We start from the raw sequence: 19264 nt of genomic DNA, 5'->3' as shown, positions 1-19264 counted from the left end.
GGTGAAACATATATCTGTAAGACCATCATAGGGCCTGGTGCCATCATTACCTTATCACATCATATCACATCATCATATATATATACATATGTTACCGGCCCTCTAGGGAGGGACTCGGTGAGTTGTTCATGTCATTGCAATACCATTTCCTCATATACAATACCCGGCCCTTTAGTGAGGGACTCGGTGGATAATGTAGTGAACTGCGCATGATTACATTCTCGGCCCGGAACTCAGTGAAAGAAGGGTTACGGTATACACAAGTAGAGTAGTGAGTAACCATATGCAATTTAAAATATTGTCCAAGACTCAATGAGATAATAAAATGAATTATCATTTAAAAATCAGGACGATAGTCACATTAAATATTTTTTGCATGCCACTATTGATCATATCAAAGAGCCTTAGAAATCGTAGGCATGATTCAAGATGATACAAAGTAACTTATAAAAGCCAAGGACATTAATTACTGGAGAATATCTAAGAACAGGGATCAGGAATCATATGGATAGAATTTTCTCAAAGCTCGTATTAATCCTTACTTGATTCTAGTACATGCCAAAAGAAAGAAGGGACACCTTTACATACTTACTACCTCCCAACATATTGGAAAACTGGAGAGGCAATAACTCAACTATTGGGAAAGTTCTAGCTTTAAGGAGTGAAGAAAAGTCATGCTTTATACCACGATATCTCCTTAACCTATTTAACATGAAATTAATACTGAGATTAATAACCTTTTATTATACAATTTCCAAATCTACACCCACGTATTCATAGGAATCATTCCTTTATCCCTTTCCCTCTACTAGTTTATTACTAGTTCAAAAGTTACCAAAAATCGGGCAGCATCTCCCCTATAACTTGCCCTACCCAACTGCTAATCTTAGAAGCCATATGAACAACAACAACCAGAAGCTATATATATAATCAAATCACCTCAACATTACTCAATACAACTCCAACCAACTAGCTCAAAACTACGATACCAAAATAAAGTTTTTAACCTTGCTTTCGTAAACTCTTTTACCATACGAAATGGAGGGTCGTGTGGATGCAACCAGAATCACCCACACCACTTTTTGAGTACCTTACATCCCTAAAACACGCAATTAACCCACCCCCAACCTGTAGTACCACAACAACAACACACTACTCGACTCCGATTTACCTACTACGACTTTAATTTAGTTTGTTTCTGACGTCAAACATTCTTATGCAATTTTTCCACTTCAAACATCATTTAAGATATTTAATATACATCATAATAATATCATAAACTCCAACTTGAAAGAGAAAGCCTTACCTTGTCCGAAACTCGCCAAAACTCGCCTTAGAAGCTCCTTTAGCGTGACTGAACTTCGTGGCTGTTTGTTGTCCATTTGGGGCTGATACAAACTGTAAATTTACATTACTAAAATCTTCATAACTTCGCGGTATACTATAGATAATTAATTCTCAGAATGAAATCAGAGAACATACCTCTTTTTCTCCCAATTCGTAGCCCTCTTTCTTCTAGCTTAAGGTTTCTTCTTCTCCTTTTTTTTTCTAGATCATTATTGAATGTAGATGAAGTGTATGGATAAATATAACTTGAAAAGTCATAAAACCTATATATAGAGGCCACCTTGGGGGGTGACACATGTCAACCCCTAAGTGGTGACACGTGTCAAGCCCTCATAGGGCCAACACATCATACCACCCCTCTTGGAATGCCACATGGTAGGTGGGGTCCACCTCCTTGTTGCAGCTTCTGCCACATGGCACTCCTAGCTTCTGCCATATGGCACTCTCTCATGGGCTGCCACGTGTCACTTTCTTTTCCTCCTCCTGGGTTTATAATTTCGTCTTGCTTACAAACCTATGTAATCCTTACTACGTAACCTTGGTATGTACTCAAGTAGCTTAAGTATGTAGGATTTTCAAATTGGTAGCTTACGTAAGTAAGTCGAGTCCTATGACTCATTACTTGGCCTCCAATTTCTTCCAAATTCTCATAACCATATTTCCAATCTTCCCTTCTATGGGGTGTCACATTCTCCCTTCCTTAGAGTCGTTTGATAGTGTCATAGATTATCCGGCTCACATGACAATTTATAAGAAGCTTACGATCTTTTCAACAGGCTTAAGAATCTTAAATAAAAACATAAGAAGCTTAAGAAACTTGAGAACCTTCTAAGATACAAAAGTATGGGGTATAACATCCTTCCCCCCTTTAGAACATTCATCCTCGAATGTGGACCAATCAACCTTCATCAAGGTCTTATACAAATTATAGGGAAATTTTTTCCTATTGCAATAGAACGTACTTTTGTCACGTAACCAATACAAGAGTTCAGAAGTTGGGATTACCTATAGATGTAGTGAATAGGTACGGATACTTATGTTTCATTTGTTCTTCAGCTTTCCAGGTCATTTCTTCGCGATTCTCTTTTTGCCACAACACCTTGACGGAAGCTACTTTCTTAGTTCGCAATCTTCTTATCTGTCGATCTAGGATGGCGATAGGTTTCTTTTCATAGGATAGCTCCTCTATGACCTTTATATCATCTACCGGATATACTTGGGATGGATCACCAATGCACCTATGAAGCATTGATACATGGAAGACTGGATGTACTGCTTTCAGATCCGCTGGTAGTCCTAGCTTGTAAGCAACCTTTCCTATTTGGCAAAAGATATAGTAAGGAACCATATATATCTCGGACTCAGCTTCTCTTTCTAGCTAAACCTCATTACTCCTTTTATGGGCGACACCTTCAAAATCACCCAATCGCTCACTTGAAAATTCAAAGATCGACGTCAATTGTCTGCATATAGCTTCTGTCGACTTTGGGAATCTAATAATCTCTCCTAAATAGGCTTTCCCTTCTCCACAGCCTGTTGGACCATGTCTGGGCCTATTAGTCATGTTTTGCCAATATCAGACTAACCAATGGCAACCTACACTTTCTGTCATACAAAGTCTTATATGGGGCCATCAGGACACTGGAATGATAGTTAATATTGTAAGTAATCTTGACAGGTAGTAGGCAATTGTCAGAGCTATCTTTGGAGTTAACCGTATTGGCCCACAATATATCTCCTAGCATTTAGCTAGTAAGCTTAGTCTGTCCATCGGTCTGAGGGTACAATAGTGTACGAAGACCTGTCTGTGTTCCCAATCTCTTTATAGGCTGATCTTCAGTAGTTAGCTGTAACTGGGGCTCCTTTGTCTGAGACAATAGCTATGGTAACTTCGTAAAATCTCACTATTCTCTTGATCTATAATTTTACACAACCTCGGCTGAGCAGGTAGTCCTTGATTAAAGGAACACGGGATGATATTATTAGTTTATGGATGACATTCCATAAACCATCATCCATTTATGGAGTGCAAAATGAGTATTATATCCAAAGTCGTATTGTGGAATCTTCGACCTCGTGTATTACTTCTTGCCTTCTTTAGAAAACATCAATTGGTACCCTTACCTTTTGGGTCTTGCTTTTTGCCTATCAGAGTTGGCTGCCAAGTGGTGTCAAAATTCCCTCACACAATGGCCTGTATCACTGTTCCATGGTTTGCCTATAATTAATTGGTATTATGTTGAAGAACTATGGCATACCAGCGCGCTATCTGTTAGTAATCAGCTAATCCTACTTATTTTTCTTAAGCCCTTTTACAATACCCTTAACGTAACTTATAACACTCTAGGTACATAATCTCGTGTCGTTGCTTCGTCGCTAATTTGGATTCTTTCATCTCATGTGATCATACCGGCACTAACACACCAGATCCCACTAGAATTTTGAAGTTAAGCGTGCTTGGGCGAGAGTAGTACTAGGATGGGTGACCCCTCTAGGAAGTCCTCGTGTCACATTTCATTGCAATCCTTGCAACAATGTGCAAGGCACTCATCTTAGCCCAAGATTTACCTTAGCGTCATTTCGCTAGTCTTCATATTTCACCTTGCCCTTTCCTCTTTTATCTTACAACCGGTATTGGGGTAGATACCTAGTTCCACCATGACCATGTCCGTTTTGGTCATTTGATTTAACTTCTCTTTGTATTTCTCTACAACTTATCCAAAATATCATAACTCCTTTTCCTCATGTACTCCTCCACTTGGTCTTATGCTGTATATATATTTTCGTAGGTTGCAATACTACTCTTATACAACTGGTATGAGGTAGATGCAGTCTTTTCATTTCCTGGTCTATCTCACTTTACATACTACCATCGCACTAGAGCTTGCTCACGCTAACGCTATTCTATCCTATCCCTTTTTTTTCCTTCAGGTATTCCTTAGTCTTCTCATTCCCTACCATAGGATATTTTCTATTCTTTTTCCTTTCTACTTATATGTCACATCTCCACGGCCAATAACTCTATTGCCATATCTTAACCTTTACTCAACCATGGCCTTACTACCTTTTGTACGATCCTTAGATCACTCAGTCTTATCCTCTTATTGTATCCACTCCTTTTTATATGCATCCATCTATTCGGGTCTCTACCAATGCTTCTTTGCATGGCCTCAGATATCATAACTTTTATTCATTTATTGTTGGCTTTTAGCCCTTGCTAACTCGTGCCCGTATGGAATCTCGTTTAAAGTTTAAGCGTTCCTGTTAACCTATGATAGTGTTAATTGAATTCATCCCACACTTGTACTTCTCTTGACCACTTCCCCCCTTTAGGGTGTACCTATTTCATCCTCTGCTTATTTTCAACTGTTTATACGCATATGATTTTGCTCCAACACACTTGACATACTGCACCATGTCTACACCTTTTATTAGTTCATCAATACTTTAAGTCGCCCCTGTAGAAACCCTTAACGCAACCATGGGGTGATTAGAATTCTTGATAACTAGTACCCAATCTAGTCCAAGTATGGGTACTCGAGTCATATAATTAATATAGTAGTTATCTAGGGCCACATTCCTTTCTTCCCCACCAGTGCTTAGCTAGCGCTCCTAATCATTTTAACTTCTCTATTAAGAAGTACTTGTACTCCAGTGACCCATGTTTCTAGCTCTGCTATAGCACTGTCTTCATCCCAGTGAATACCACTTGTTCCTGTTAGCGGAATCGCAATGCATCAATGGTTTTGCAGAGCTATCTCCCTCATCCTTGAGGGGTCTTTATATTTTCCATGGTGGAATCACATATCCACAATACTTCTTTATATCTCATAAGCTTTTATCCTTGTCGAGTACCTGAGGTTAACTTCCAATTCTTCTCAGTCTCATGTCACTTTTACTTTAATACCGGTCTTATCTTCTTGCCTTTTCATACTACACCTTCAGTTAGTAGCTATCTATTCCCTTTTTCGTTCGATACTCGTACTTAATTGATCACATCTATCTTGAGTGCTCCCTGTAGTTGTCCTTCTATTCTTCCAGTCCATGGCCTTTTTTGTGCCCGAGGAGTTTCATGTCACTCCTATATCCTTCGGGGAATACTATTTGTACATAATCTCCTTTATTATTTTCAAAACATCTTTTGTGGTGTACACGAGGGATCTTATACTACCTCTGTTCCATTCGGAACACATTACTTTCGCATAATCCTTTTTCATGATTCTTACTATGAGTTAATTATAATCGGCGAAATAGGCATACTTACCTTTTTACCCTTCTTAGTCAGTCTTATCCTTAATATCTCACAAGCTGTCTTATTAATACTTCATATCCATTACGATTCTTTTTCCCCTGTCCTCTTATCATCATCACACTATTTCTTCTTTTAACTATAACTCATCACAATTGATCCCTGTGTACCAATTCAGTCAATGCCTTAATGTATATCACTCTATACCGATCTACCGATCTTCTCTAGATCATCTTCTTAGGATCACAAGTATTTTCCAACTTCATTTTACCATATTAGTATCGATCTCCTAGTTACTATTGTCGTCAGTTCAGCAATTACCTTATTCCTCGAGGTCAACCATACTCGTAGTTTAGTCAAATCTTATCATTATGATGAAAACAAACTTTCAAGACATATTACAGCCATGTAGCTCATTCTTTTTTTTCCAGAAAATTTTGGCAGAGTTTCCTCTGTATTTCTTACTATCCCAAAACCTGTACGCAGAAAATACCAATATTGCCTCACAAGGACAACATATATATCCATAACATATCATATCGCTGCCCCACAGGGTGCCCAATATCAACAGTATAAAAATAGACTTACCTCGTATGTCCACTCGAACCACACCCATTTACTTTCCTGTTTACTTTTCTTTCCAATTTCAACTTTGCATTTTATTCGTACTTCAATACCTTACCTGCCATATATATTTCATGCCTTTGCTTACCTACTTAATTTGTAACTTCCAATATCATCAGTCACTTTCTTCTATCGATGTTTTTCTTTTGCTGAAATTACAGGTTAGTATGAGGAATTTCATTCCCTATGACTGGGCTCTATCACACGATCTTAGACAAGAAAAAAAGGTAACATCCTAAATGTCCTGTAGCCTCCTTCTTATAGATGTGGTGCAGGACACACTGATAAACAGGACTCTACTAGACACAGTCTATGGACATTCCAAGGAAGGACCACTCTAATACCACTTTTGTCACGACCCAACCCTGTAGGCCATGACAGGTGCCCGAACTGGACACTCGCATATACCTCTGCCAACTATAAGTAAACCTTCCCCCTGTTTAAGATATAATGCATCAATAGGAATAAGAACATATAAGCCGACGAGGCTATCGTAACATATAGAAACAACTATACACGCATACATATACCACCCACATACATGTCCACCAAACTCTAAGAGTAAGAAAAGTAACATAAGGCAGGACAGGGCCCCACCGTACCCGTAAACAGATAAACATATACATCGAGGGTTAGTACCTAAAATCTAGGCTCCGGCACAATGAATCGCTTTTGAACTGCTAAGTGGGGCTCCTACACTGGCGGATCCGCAAAGTATGTATCTGTACCTGTGGGCTTGAAATGCAGCCCCCCGAAGAAAGGGGGTCAGTACGACATATGTACTGAGTATATAAAGCATAACTGAAAACATATATGAAATAAAGAGAGTCAGGGGACAAATACGTTACATAAGAAAACACTGTAGTTGTACCATGTGAATCATAAAAACATGCATACTCATATTATATAATATAGCCGGCCCCTTCAAGGACTCGGTAAAACATATATCTGTAAGACCATCATAGCGCCTGGTGCCCTCATCACTTTATCATATCAAATCACATCATCATATATATATACATACGTTCTCGGCCCTCTAGTGAGGGACTCGGTGAGTTATTCATGTCATTGCATTATCATTTCCTCATATAGCATACTCGACCCTTTAGTGAGGGACTCGGTGGATAATGCAGTGAGATGCGCACGATTATGTTCCCAGCTCGGGACTCGATGAAAGAAGGGTTACGATATACACGAGTAGAGTAGTGAGTAACCATATGCAATTTAAAATATTGTCCAAGACTCAATGAGATAATAAAATGAATTATCATTTAAAAATCAAGACGATAGTCACATTAAATATTTTTTGCATGCCACTATTGATCATATCAAAGAGCCTTAGAAATCGTAGGCATGATTCAAGACGATACAAAGTAACATATAAAAGCCAAGGACATTAATTACCGGAGAATCTCTAAGAATAGGGATCATGAATCATATGAATAGAATTTCCTCAAAGCTCGTATTAATCCTTACTTGATTCTAGTACATGCAGAAAGAAAGAAGGGACACCTTTACATACTTACTACCTCTCAACGCATAGGAAACCTGGAGAGGCAATAGCTCAATTATTGGGAAAGTTCTAGCTTTAAGGAGTGAACAAGAGTCATGCTTTATACCATGATATAGATTATACAACTTAGGATGGTTGGACATTTTCACATGAATCGAGGCAAAAGGACATAAGTTCTAGGAAAATAAAAACGTTAGCCATCCTAGTGTACTTAAGAATAAGAGCTTCTTGTAGACTTTGTGCATTCTTCGTCTATTGGCTTTCTATGGGTCATGCCAAAGAAGAAAGAGAATAAGCTTCACATACCCTCTACTTTCCCTCATAGAGTCATCATATACATATATCATCATGTACCATACCTGGCCCATTAAGGGACTCGGTATTATTATAATATTATCAAATACTATACCCGACCCATTATGGGACTCGGTGTCATAACCATCATATCATCATACTTAAGTCAAGACATATCAAGAGCGAAGAAGGGTAGCTTTACTTACTTGTGCCAAAAATATGCCAAGAGAAAGCTTCACATACCTCTTTAGGGATTAATTGTAACCCAGCTTGCCTCGATATCTCTTTAACATATTTAACATGAAAGTAATACTGAGATTAATAACCTTTAATTTTCCAATTTCTAACTCTACACCCATGTATTCATAGGAATCATTCCCTTATCCCTTTCCCTCTACTAGTTTATTACTAATTCCAAAGTTACAAAAAATTGGGCAGCATCTCCCTTATAACTTGCCCTATCCAACTGCTAATATTAGCAGTCATATTACCAATAAAAACCAGCATCTATATATATAATCAAATAACCTCAACATTACTCAATACAACTCCAACAAACTAGCTCGAAACTAAGATACCAAAATAAAGTTTTTAGCCTTCCTTTCATAAAATCTTTTACCATACGAAATGGAGGGTCGTGTGGCTGCAAAAATAAGCAATCACACCTCTTTTTGAATACCTTAAAGCCCTGAAACACGCAATTAAACCACCTCCAACCTGCAGCACCACAACAACAACACACTACTCGACTCTGATTTACCTACTACGACTTCAATTTAGTTTATTTCTAACGTCAAACATTCTTATGCAATTTTTCAACTTCCAAAATCATTTAATATATGTAATATAACTCATAAAACATCATAAATTCCAACTTGAAAGAGAAAGCCGTACCTTGTCCGAAACTGGCCAAAACTCACCAAAACTCGCCTCGAAAGCTCCTTTAGCGCGACTGAACTTCGTGGCTGTTTGTTGTCCATTTGGGGATGCTCCAAACCATAAATTTACATTAATAACATATTCATATCTTTGTGTTATTCCGTATATAATTAATTCTTAGAACGAAATCGGAGAACTTACCTCTTTTTCTCCCAATTCATAGCCCTCTTTCTTCTAGCTTAAGGTTTCTTGTTCTCCTTTTTTTTTTCTAGATCATTCTTGAATGTAGATGAAGTGTATGGATAAATATGACTTGAAAAGTCATAAAACCTATATATAGAGGCCACCTTAGGGGGTGAAACGTGTCAACCCCAAATTGGTGACACATGTCAAGCCCTCATAGGAACAACACATCGCACCACCCCTCTTGGGATGCCACATGGAAGGTGGGGACCACCTCCTTGTTGCAGATGCTGCCACATGGCACTCCCATCTACTGCCACATGGAACTCTCTCATGGGCTGCCATGTGTCACTTTCTTTTCCTCCTCGTGGGTTCGTAATTTTGTCTTGCATACGAACCTATGTAATCCTTACTATGTAACCTTGGTATGTGCTAGAGTAGCTTAAGTATGTAGGATTTTCAAATTGGTAGCTTACGTAAGTAAGTCGAGTCCTATGACTCATTACTTGGCCTCCAATTCCTTCCGAATTCTCATAACCGTATTTCCAATCTTTCCTTCTATGGGGTGTCAAATTCTCCCTTCCTTAGAGTCGTTTGATAGCATCATGATTATCTATATCACATGACAATTTATAAGATGGTTATGATCCTTTCAAGAAGATTAAATAAAAACTTAAGAAGCTTAAGAAACTTGAGAACCTTCCGAGATACAAAAGTAAGGGGTATAACACTACCTCCCCATCAATTACATCAATTACACTGGGTAAAACATGGACTCACAGCTTCTTATCACCGTCCCATGAGTCCTACTCATATATATACTTAAAACATCTTTACAATATAATTTATGGAGATAAAAAATGAGACATACCTCTATGACCAAGAAATGAGGTCCCTTACCTTTTTATTCTTGAAAAACCACACCCTTTCCATCAACAAATATTTATCTAAGTATATATTTATGATATTTGGAGAGGAAGACAAGTGATTCTTGAAGAAATCAACTTACCTTAAGCTTGGAAAGATTGGAGATGAAGAACCCACCCTTGGTGTATTATGAAGAAATGTTGAAGAAAACTCCTTTGAACAGAACCTTAGATGTTTTGTAGATATTTATAATAAAATACCTTTGTTTCAATATAAAAAACATATCTTTTGGCCGACTTCCCTAAAGCGTAACCTGTCCCGCAATTATTAGGCAGTGTGTGCTTTGGTTGTAAAATGGATATAACTTCTTACTCCGTAGTCATATGGACAAGCAGTTAGTTTTTCTGAAAACTAGACTCAAATACCTTTCATTGATAGGTAGTAGGACCTTTAACTCCAAAGATATTCTCTTTACAAGTTAGATGATAAATGAGATCATTTAAAACATTCCCACAATGAACCCTTATACTTGAACCTTTTCTTTAATGATATCTTTGGTATATAACTTTTGTGTAACACTTAAAATGAATTAATATAAGGATTACTTGGTATTTTTAACAATTTGCAACAATATTCTCCACATAACACACCGATACATCAGTATTAACGTGTTAAAGACATACTTTAAGTTATGGGTTATTATGGCCTACACCACATGCATTCATGCCCTTGAGAATGGGACTGGAGTGTTCACCTATACCACATGCATATTTAAATTATTTCACTTTTGAGGCTATGAATTAGGATGTTCGCCTACACCACATCATATTGTATTTCATATTGTTGTGTTTTATGGCTTGAGTTTTTGTATTCAGTTAAGTACAAAATTTCTGGAGATTGATATGCTATTTGTACTGTAGTGACATAATATGAGGCAGAATAAGGTAAATTTGGTTATGAGTTACTAACAACAGTTTCTTACCAACAACAACTTTTTTTATTATAGTTACTGTGGTTGATGACCTACGGTAGGGGCCAAGTAAGATTGTTTATGGTTGTAGTTGGTTCTTTTCTGATTGTATTACATTATATTGCATTCAATATCATATGGTTGTGATTGAATCCTCTCAAGCTTATGGGGGCTCAGGTAGGTGGTTATGTGATGGTTGAACTCCTAGTTATTTATGTAATTTGAGTCGAGAACAAGGAAAATGGATACAAATATATATCTAGAGTAATTCAGTGAGCTACTGATTCTGTTCAGGTTGCAATTGTCATTTTGTGGTTTCTATTTTAATTATGTTGTTTCTATTATTATGTCGCCTTACATGCTTAGTACATTATTTCATACTGACATGCCCATTTCCTGGGTGGTAGAAGGGGCTACATTTATACCTGTAGGTTATCAGGTTGACAAGAATCCCTGTGCGTGTGGTTGAGTTCAACTGATGGTTGGTATATTCCATTTTTGTTGGAGTTGATGAGTCTAGAATATACTTTTATTTTATATAGCTAATTCATATGTGGGGGGTCATGTTCGGACCAATTGTTAGTGGTTTTTAATCTTAGAGGCTTGTGGACATTTGTGGTGGGTCTTGTAAGTTGGTATTGGCCATGTGATCCTTGTTCTTAGTTGTGGTTTTCAGATAGTGGCAAATGGCCTTGTAACTTATTTGGTAGCCTTCTGAGTTTTCCATTTCTTTTCTTTGGGTTTAGTTTGTCCTTGAGGGACCATGTGTATTGTTTGATTTGGTTTATGTTGGTTAGCTTGGTCAAGTAAGGCATCGGGTGACTGTAGCACCTCTTCTAATTTTTGGGCATTCCAAACTTGATATCAGAGAAATATCATGTCCTAGGAGGTCTACAAGTCACATCTAGTAGAGTCTTGCTTATAGGTGTGTTGTGCACCACACTTATAATTAGGAGGCTATAGGGAATTAAGTGTTATTTTCTATTCTTTCATCTCCATCTCATGCTATAACATTGAGTCTTTAAAGTTTAGTTATCAAATCGTGCCATAGGGATTCAGAGCCACATCTATAATTGGGAGGCTACATGTATTTTATAAATTGTTTCACTTCCTTCATACTCCAAGTCGTGCTATAGAGTTAAAATATATGAAATCTCCTTCTAATTCATGAGTTTCATGATATTAGATCATGCCTTCCAAAAGAATTTTGAGCCAGAGGACATCACATAGAATGAGATTCCACAACAGTCCAAAATACAGACCAAGAATCAAGCTCGAGAGACTGGGAATAAGAACGAGAATGGAATTCAAGAGGTTCCAAAGACATCTTAGCCTGCTGTGACTTTGAAGGCTGAATTTAAGGGAGCTATCTCTATGCTTACCCAGATGATGGCTACATATTCTAGTCATCAGAGTACCTCTGTTCTGAGCTATAGTTCTCAAGAGCCATTTGCAGTTACCAAAATTAGAGACTTTCTGAGAATGAACCCATTAGTATTCACTGGTTCTAAATTTGAGGAGGTCCTAAAATTTTATTAATGAAATGTAAAAGATCCTGAAAGTGATGCATGCTATTCTAGTTGAGGGAGTTGAGATTGTTTCCTATCAACTCAAAGATATTTCTAACGTGTGGTACAATTAGTGGGAGGAGAGTCGTGGTGAGAATGTTGAGCATGCTATTTGGTATGAGTTTGAGAGTGCATTCATGGACCACTTCTTTCCCTAAGAGCTGAGGAAATCAAATGTAGAGGAGTTTATGAATCTGAAATAAGAGGGATTGACTGTGAAAGAATACAGTCTTAAGTTCATCCAGTTGTCTTGATATGCTCCAAAGATGGTTCCTAACACGAGGTCCAAGATGAGTAAGTTTATCTCTAGGTTGGGCAAGCATGTGAAGAAAGAATGCAGGGCTACTTTGTTGATCTCAGACATGGATATTTCTAGGCTTACAATCTATGCACAATAGGTAGAAGAGGAAAAGAATAAAGATAAAGAGAAGCATCTGAGTAAGAAGGAAGTCGACAGGATATGAGCCAAGTTAACATAAATAGCGTAATGGTAATTGTTTTTCTTCCAGAAAAGGCCTTTGGGATATGCACCATCATCAGAAAGTTTACTTTTACCTAACTCAGGAATGATTAGAGGTTGCAAGGTAATCAGAATTTCAGATCTCAAAGATTATAGTCCAAAGGAAGTGTGGCTCAATGTTCCATGCGGAAGCCGCCTTATGGTAGATATAGTTAACTCTATCTAGGAGAGTGTTGTGAGGGAACGAATGATTGTTACATGTGCATCCAAGTGGTCCACTTCCATAGAGAATATCCAATGGGGGAGACAGGGTGATGGGGAAAATAAGGCCCAATATTCTTTAGTAGAACTACCATGTGTAGTTGTTCAAAGAGGTGCTACTTAAGGGATAGGCAGAGGTGTTCAAACTGTCTGTATGCTATGGATAGTCGCCAAGATTAGGATGAATCGTGATATATTATCATTGGACACTTAAATTTCTTTCTTTATATATTTATGCTTTACTTGGTACTAGAGATAATTTGTCCTTTCTGACCCCGTATGTGGTTGTTATGTTTGGGATCCTTCCTAAACTCTTTTAAAGACCTTTAATGTTTCTAATCCTATTAGTGATTCTATTATAGCTAAGAGAGTCTATTGAGATTGTCCAGTTTTTATCTATCACTAAGATACCATGGCTGATTTAGTTGAATTAGACATGGCCGATTTTGATGTTATTCTAGGCATGTACTTGCTTTATTCTTGTTATGCCTCAGTTATTGTCGAACTTGAGTAGTCAAGTTTAAGTTTCTGAATAAGTTAGTTATTAAGTGGAGAGGTAGTACAGCAGTGCCTAAGGGTTGATTCATTTCTTAACTTAATGCCATAAAGTAAGTCTCCAAGGCGAGTATCTACCACATTATTTGAGTTAAAGATAATAGTGTGGAGACACCATCCCTTTAGTCACTTCTAGTCGTGAGTGAGTTTCCTGAAGTCTAGCTTGAGGATTTACTTAGAGTACCTCCTAATAGGGAGATAGAATTTAGAATAGATGTTCTTCCTCATACTCAGCCTATTTCTATTCTGCCATATAGAATGGCTCCCGTCGAGTTGAAAGAGCAGTTGAAGGATCTCCTTTTTAAGGGATTCATTAGGTTGACTGTCTCACCTTGGGTCGCTCCTATCCTATTCCTGTGAAAGAAAAATAGTTCCCTTATAATGTGTATTGACTACCATCAGTTGAACAAGGTTACCATAAAGAATAAGTATTCTTTTTCTAGAATCGATGAATTATTCAACAAACTTTAGGGTTCCACTTATTTCTCTAAGATAGAACTCAGATCTAGCTATCATTAGTTGAAAGTGAGAGAAAGTGACATCCCAACCACAGCCTTCAGAACCAGGTATGGTCACTATGAGTTCCTAGTTATGTCCTTCGGTTTGACTAGCGCCCCTACAATATTTATGGACCTCATGAATAAAGTGTTCAAGCAGTATATAGATATGTTTGTTAGCATACTTATCAATGATAGTCTGATCTATTGGAGGAATAAGGAGGAGTATGCCAACCATCTCAAAATTATTCTCCAAACTCTCAAGGAAAAAGAGTTGTATGCTAAGTTTTTGAGCTGTGAGTTATGGGTTTCACCTCTGGCATTCTTAGGCCATATTATTTATGGTGATGGTATTCGAGTAGATTTGCAAAAAATTGAGGCAGTGAAGAACTGGTTTAGACCCACATCTCCAACAGATATAAGAAGTTTCATAGGTTTGGTTGGCTATCATAAAAGATTTGTTGACGAGTTTTCATCCACATCGTCTCCATTGACTAATTTGACTAAAAAATGACTAAGTTTTAATAGTCTAATGCTTGTGAGAAAAGTGTTTCAAGAATTAAAAATAAGATTGACTACTGCTCCAGTTTTATCCCTACCTGAAGGGACAAATGGTTTCATCATTTATTTTGATGCATCTAGAGTTGGACTGGGTCGAATTATGATGCAGAGAGGAAAATTTATAGACTATGCTACCAAGAAGCTTAAGATCTATGAGAGAAATTATCTGACTCATGATCTAGAGTTGGCCTTGGTAGTATTTGCTATCAAGATTTGACATCATTATCTCTGTGGCGTGCATGTGGATGTGTTTATTGATCATGAGAGCCTGCAATATATGTTTAGTTAGAAAGAGTTGGACTTTAGGTAGAGGAGATAGCTTGAGTTTCTCAAGAACTATGACATGAGTATTCTCTACCATCCAGGTAAAGCTAATATTGTTGCTGATGCTCTTAACAGGTTATCCATGGGAAGTTCAATTCATAAAGGGGGACAAAAAGAAAAAGTTGTCAAAAGAAGTGCATAGACTTGCACGTTTAGGAATTCGTCTTGTGGACTCTAATGAGAGAGGTGTTATTTTTCTAAATGGGGCTAAGCCTTCATTAGTTTTTGAATTGAAGGAAAAAAAATACCAAGATCCTATTCTACTTCAGTTAAAGGAGGATGTTCACAAGCAAAAAATTATGGCTTTTTCCATAAGGGGAGATGAAGTGTTGAGGTATCAAGGAAGGTTGTGTGTTCTAAGTTTTTATGGCATTTGAGAAAGAATCATTGAATAGGCACATAGCTCCAGATATTCGATTAATCCAGGCTTTACTAAAATGTACCATGACTTGAGTGAAGTTTATTGGTGGAGTGGTATGAAGAGAGATATTGTAGACTTTGTTTCTAAGTGTTTGAATTGTCAACAAGTCAATGTTGAGAATTAGAGGCCTTGTGTATAGCTCAAAATATAGAGTTGCCTAAGTGGAAATAGGAGATGATCAATATGGACTTTATTATAGGTTTTCCACAATCTCGTAGACAACATGACTCTATTTGGGTGATTGTGGATTGGATGATCAAATCACCCCACTTCGAGCCTATTAAGACTAAAAATTTAGTCAAGGATTATGCAAGGATATACATTAGAGAGATAGTCAAATTGCATGGAGTTTCCTTGTCTATCATCTCAGACAAAGGTATTCAATTCACCACTCAGTTTTGGAAGTCATTTTTAGAAAGATTTAGGTTCAAAGGTGAATCTTAGCACCACTTACCATCCTCAGATAGATGGTCAGGAAGAGCGTATAATTCAGACTCTTGAGGACATGTTGAGAGCTTTTGTGATTGACGTCAAAGGTAATTGGGATGATCACTTGCCTCTTATTGAGTTTCTTACGATAATAGCTATCATTCAAGTATTCAGATGGCACCTTATGAGGCCTTTTATAGGCAGAGATTTAGATCGCTAATTGGATGGTTCGAAGTTGGTGAAGTTGAGTTGATAGGGCTAGACTTGGTGCATCAAGCTATGGAGAGGGTGATAATCATTCAAAAAAGGTTGAAAACTATGTAAAGTCATCAAAAGTTCTACACTGATGTTAGAAGAAGAGACTTAGAGTTTGAGGTAAATATATAGGTGTATTTGAAAGTTTTGCGCCATAAAAGGTGTTATGAGACTTGAGAAGAAAGGAAAGTTGAGTTCTCAGTACATTGGTCCTTATTAGATTATCAAGAGAGTTGGCAATGTCACCTATAAGTTAGAGATCCCGCCAGAGTTAAATGTCATTCATCTAGTATTCTATATTTCCATGCTTAAGAAGTTCTTGGGATATCCTTCACTCATTGTTCCTATAGAAAACATTGGAGTGAAAGGTTTTCTAATGAGGAGGTTCGGGTCCAAATTCTTGATTGTAAGGTTTCTAAATTAAGGACCAAGGAGGTCAGTTTAGCCAAAGTTTTGTGCAGAAATCAGTTTGTTGAGGAGGATACATGGGAAGCCAAGGAGGATATGAACGCCAAGTACCCACATTTATTCATTCCTCCTAGTGTCGATGTTGAAGGTACTACTCCTATTCTTATGTCTGAGTTAGTACCTTCTTGAGTTTGAAGAATTGAGTGAGTTATTCTTTAGTTTGAGCCTTTTAGTTATTGCATTACATTCGTGCCTTGAGTAAGTTCTTAGGTTGGTCATCATTAGAGGATGAATGATCCGAAGGGGGAGATATTGTAACACCCCATACTATTTTAACTTAGATAAATTTCGCGGACACAGAGAAAAGTTGAAGAAGAAGAAAATGCCAGTCACTATAGGCCCGTTAGCGAGCCGTGGTAGCCACCATGAGCTGTGAAAAATGCCTTATCCTAGTCACCTACACGAACCCATCTATGAGACATGGATATGGTCCGTGAATCCACCCTTCAGAAGCCATTTTCCCCCTTATCTTCACAGACTCCTTCAAGGTCCGTGTAGGGCCCCTAGTGGATTGCCTCGCTCAGTTTTAATGAGCAGCACTCTGGTCTTTTCCCACCTTTTCCATATCCTAACCTTGACATTTTGGGAATATAATTAAATCCTTATTAGTACCTAATGAGTTTTTTTCTATCATTAACACTTAGAATATTTTGGGAGAAAGAATTGAAAAGAAGGAGAAGACCTGGGGTTTAATAGTTTCAAGCAATTTCTTTGAGTTTGAATTAGATTGGCATTATTCCAGGTATGTAAGACTTATCAGAACATTGAAATAAGATTTTCCATGTGCCCTACATCTTTATTAAGTCGAGTTGAGTTTATGTTTAAGTTTCGAGTTCTAATATATTAAATACTTGAGTTATCTATATAAATTCTACCGAGTTCTTCTATATATTTAAATATACATTGATTATTTTCATGATTTGAGTCCTTGAGATTAACGTTCATGTCTACATTCACATGAATCCTAATAGAGGTTTTGCGTTAAATAATTAATGCATTGTTTGAGCTTAAGGCATGATATATTTTTATTTTTAAATGAGTAAGAGTTTGAGAAGTCTCTTAATTATTATTTTGAGCATGAGTAATTTGAATATAAGTGAATTGAGTATTAATACATTTTAAATATCTATTTTAAGATTGTTGACAAGTTAAATTATGTTTTAAATGCATTCATTGAGTTAAGACAATGTCTATTTCAAAGAGAAGAGATAAGTTGAGAAGAGTTGAGTAAATTTATATAAAGTCCAATGAGACTAGATGAGATGTATTTTAATTATTTAACTCAGTTAATATATATGAGCATAATGAATTATATTTTTGGAGTAGTATTGAGGACCGAATTGGGTAAGAGTTCAGACAACTCAAATTCTATAAACTATGTAGCCAGCGTAGGATAGGATCGTGTCGTTGATTAAGACGACTTCTCACTTTTCCCAAAAGAGGAGTTTTGTTATGGATCTAGTGATGTGACATCCCTTACTCTGATAAGGTATTGGCGGATATGTCAATGATATCACTTTATTATAGCATCACTAGCTCATAAGTGATGATTGTAAGTTAGAGGAACTCTCCAAAAGTAAATATTATTTTACTCTGAGTTGCATTATATATTAATATTTTTGTAAAGCATTGATTTATTCTTATTACTTCATACTTTATTGAGATGAGTTATTTGCAATATTTATTTCTTTGAGTTTCTTCAATACGTTTCCTTTTAGCCATTTTACATATCATATATTTCATGTACTATTGTCATTCAGGCCTGTATCTTTTCATTATGCAGACTCAAGTGTTAGATATAATCAACAGGCACATCATTGAGGATCTATCTTCCATGGCTTATGGTGAGACCACTTTGTATTTAGAGGATCTCTTTCATTTGTAGACTTCTTCTATCATTTTATTAGTTCTTTGTGGTAGTCGTGGGCTTATCTCGGTAGCTTCTTAGTAGTTAGCTAAAACTTCATAGACTGAGTGGAGTAAAGTTAATATGAGTCTTTTAGAGTTTATTTAAAACTATTACTTTCATTATTGAGTTATGATGTTGAGTTATATTTTATTTTGAGTACTTTATATATATTACTTATTTATTGATGGTAATGTCTGAGTTGCCCACTTGAGATACTCTTTTCATGAGTTGAAACTTCTGCTGAGTGAGTTAACTAGGCCAAGGGTACGCTTGGTACTAGTAATGATTTTTGAGTGCTGGACACTTCCTGGGTGTAGTCTCGGGATGTGACAGCTTGCCAACACCATATGCATTTCATGCCCTTTGAGGATAGGATCAGAGTGTTTTTCTACCCTATATGCATTAGATCAGGGTTTTTGCCTACTCGACATACATTAGATCGGGGTATTTTCCTACACCACATGTATTCATGCCCTTGAGGCTGGGATTAGAGTGTTTACTTACACCATATGCATATTTCACTTATTTCACCTTTGAGGCTATGGATCAGGTTGTTTGCCTATACTATATCACATTGCATTCCGTATTATTATGTACTATGGCTTGAGTTGTTATATTCAGATGAGTACA

General features: G+C 37.1%; 1 non-coding gene across 1 annotated transcript; it reads left to right on the top strand.

Annotated features, from left to right (window-relative positions):
• Positions 1-3743: 3743 nt before the first annotated feature.
• Positions 3744-3863, top strand: LOC129897843 (5S ribosomal RNA). Its single transcript, XR_008768908.1, has one exon. It is a non-coding gene; the product is annotated as a 5S ribosomal RNA (ribosomal RNA).
• Positions 3864-19264: the final 15401 nt, after the last annotated feature.

This window comes from Solanum dulcamara, chromosome 7 (genome assembly GCF_947179165.1).
Source record: "Solanum dulcamara chromosome 7, daSolDulc1.2, whole genome shotgun sequence".
NCBI lineage: Eukaryota > Viridiplantae > Streptophyta > Magnoliopsida > Solanales > Solanaceae > Solanum > Solanum dulcamara.
The sequence above is the reverse complement of the archived record's forward strand: the minus strand, read 5'-3'. Positions and strand labels throughout refer to the sequence as shown.